This window comes from Arachis hypogaea, chromosome 12 (assembly GCF_003086295.3).
Source record: "Arachis hypogaea cultivar Tifrunner chromosome 12, arahy.Tifrunner.gnm2.J5K5, whole genome shotgun sequence".
Taxonomy (NCBI): Eukaryota; Viridiplantae; Streptophyta; class Magnoliopsida; order Fabales; family Fabaceae; genus Arachis; species Arachis hypogaea.
Genome location: NC_092047.1, coordinates 110,580,668 through 110,583,712, shown reverse-complemented (window position 1 = coordinate 110,583,712; position 3,045 = coordinate 110,580,668). Strand labels below are relative to the sequence as shown.

At 32.3% G+C, this 3,045-nt stretch overlaps 1 pseudogene; it reads right to left on the bottom strand.

The window, feature by feature from the left end:
- Positions 1-193: 193 nt before the first annotated feature.
- Positions 194-1,822, bottom strand: LOC112730536 (pectinesterase 2-like; annotated as a pseudogene).
- Positions 1,823-3,045: the final 1,223 nt, after the last annotated feature.

Sequence of the window (3,045 nt, the reverse complement as noted above, 5' to 3'; positions counted from 1 at the left end):
TAACAACTTTACACAAGGAATTATTGTGGTGTATACCTTAAACAAAATCTATAACAAATAATGAAAACAATTTACAATGAAGTGAAAGTATTTCCTAATGTATTTGCTTGTACAATATTTAGAAATCAATGTATATTAACGAAACAATAAAAAATAATAAAATAATGAAGAGATATATAAGAAAAAAAAATATTTAAAGACCAGCCGTGAAAGGAACACGGGTGGATGGTAGCCATGAGTTGCCAGCAATGAATTTTGCAACGCTGAATTTGAAGCTTCAGCAGCATTGGTTATACATGATACCTCCCCATTTAACTCTATTGCGGTTGAAGATCCAAGTCCAGTGTTCATGTACTCTCCATAATACAATGTGGTTAATGCAAAGTTACCATTCCATTCCAACCAACCTGCTGGATCAATCAAGCTGTCAAGAGAACTCTTCATGAAAACTGTTCTTGAATATTGTTGCCATGGCCTTCCAAGATAAGTTTTAACTGAGCTCTGCACTGCTTTCAAATCCGATGCAGCTGTAACCACACAATTGTGAATGGAAATGCCGGTGTTTTGGTTTGGATCGGTTCTTCCTTGTGCAGTGATGGTGTTAATTTTGTTTGGAGGTTTCTTGCATATAGATTACAGTTTTGGAAGACAACAGCAGCATTACCAAAGATAAAGTCAACAGTGCCATAAATATCACATTCTTTGTAGAATTGTCTATCAGAATAAACATATAATGTGTCTTGATAACCTTCGAAACTGCATTGATAGAAACTGATAAGTCTGATCCTGAACGCAATGCAACAGCTTGATGATTTGCTGCACCTGCTGTGTTCCTAAATGTCATGCCTTGACCAATAAATCCATCTCCAGTTACAGCTGTCAAAATTAAAACAAAGTTTAGTATTGTCCAAAGTAAAGGAAAGAAAAACAAAGATGATTGGAGTAATGATATTCTTCTACTTACCAACGGTGGCGGAACGGAAGGTTGTGGTGCCTCCTCCCACACTTTGGCTGCCCGTGATTATGGTTTTTCCAATACCATCTCCCACTAACATTATATTATTTGCCTTTATCTCTACTTGCTCGTTGTAAATCCCGGCCTTCACATATATCACATACCTTCCACTGCTACTCTTTGGTGCTGCATTTATGGCTGCCATAACTGTTGTGTATTTTCCGATCCGTCTTTGGCCACCACTACATTAGCTTGAGAAGCTGGAGAAGATGCTTGTAGCAATTTCTATCACCAGGCTTGACCCATGTTGGGAATCCATTTTTGTAACTTGGCTCTTGATGAGATTCACCATTGTTGTTAAGAGCCAAAGTGTTGCTTAGCAACTTAGTAACATTGTGGACATTAGAGGAAGGACATAGTCTTGAACACCAAGTTCATAGAAGCCAGCTTTGCATGTCTCAAGGTTTGTGAGAGCAGTGCTAAGCCATGTTTGAGCATCAACTTTGGAGCACTTGGTGTTAGGATCTAGGGTTTTGTTGAGCTTTTGAATGGTTTGTTGATAGAGGTCAACACAATCATTCCATGCAACTCTTTCAAGTTGGTTGCGCACTTTGTGCCAAGTGAAACAGTGTTTGCATGGCCTAAGAGTGCTCTCTCTTGAGCAAGTTGTAATGAAATCTTGAGAAAGTCACTTTTTTGGTTAATAGGTTTGTTTGGTATTAGGTTGTTGCTCAAGAAATACTCACATGGTTGAGGTTTGGGTTTGGCTACACCAATGTTTAACATCATTTGAAGAATAGGCGTAAACAAAAGTGATAGAAAGAAGGGAACAATGAGAAAATTGAAGAGCAAACGCATTGCTGCCATTGAACTTTATGGCCAATAATGTTTTGTAAGAAAAAGTAATGGTTAAAATCTAAGACGTATTTGATGAGGTTTAATGTATATGTTTAGAGGTTGATTTGAAAATGTTGTGTTTGATGTCCTAAACGTAGCTTCTTTATATAGAGCGAAGAAGGAGATGTTGGTTGTTGGAACTTATAACTGTAAAGCATGCAGTTTACGTGTTGATATTTCAAAGTCACTATTTGTAATACTTTTCTAATTGGTTCACAAGTTAGAATCATATAATAATAATAACAATAAAGTATTATTTTGTTGATTTGATGAGCTAAACCATGGAAATATGTGGGAGGTGTCATTTGACTTTAATTTTTGGAGGCTGTCCCATAAGCAGCCAATTAGAACTTTTCAATATTGTGGAAGTTGATTTGACTCTTCACCAAGCACGTACAAGTGGCGAAGAATGCGTTGTGTAGGGTATATTATTAGTGCTGATTTGGCATTGTTATGGCCATGGAATATCAAATAATATAGAGAAATATATATTCTCATGCTTTATTTATTTCACCAATAAAACATATGTTTACCTATTCTATTGATCGAATTGATTTAGTTGGTCAAAGGATCATATTTAAATAAATATTAGTAATTTATATTTTATGTTATATGTATAATAATTTATTAATTAATAATAAATTTTTAAATAAAATTTAAATTTTTAATAAATTAATTTTTAATTTGTGAAATTAGAGAATATCCTAAATAACTAAAAATTTATTTTACTGTTATCTTGATGTAAGTCTGCGTATGGCCTAGATCAACTTAAGTTTAATAGAAACTTTATTAAACCACTAAAAAAAATTAAAAGTATCAAAAAATGATTTTTATCCATTTAAAATAATTTATGCGAGAGATTCTCTTTATAATTAACAAAATATATAATTTCTTGTTACGGAGCCTGAAAAGTTAATAACTTACCAAAAACTTTTTTTATATGAGTTTAATAATTAGAAATTAATTTTTTATCTAACAAAGCAATTCTAAATCTTAAATTTTTATTTTAATTTATGAAATTTAAATTTTTAAAAAATAATTTTACGATAAAAAATTAATTAATATTAACTATATATTACTTACAAGTTGGTTGTTTATAGTTGCTCTTATTATGTATATAAACACTAGCTATGCACTTAATAATATGAAACTCAAAATATTTAATAAAATGCTTTGGATAATCCTTTTAGTTA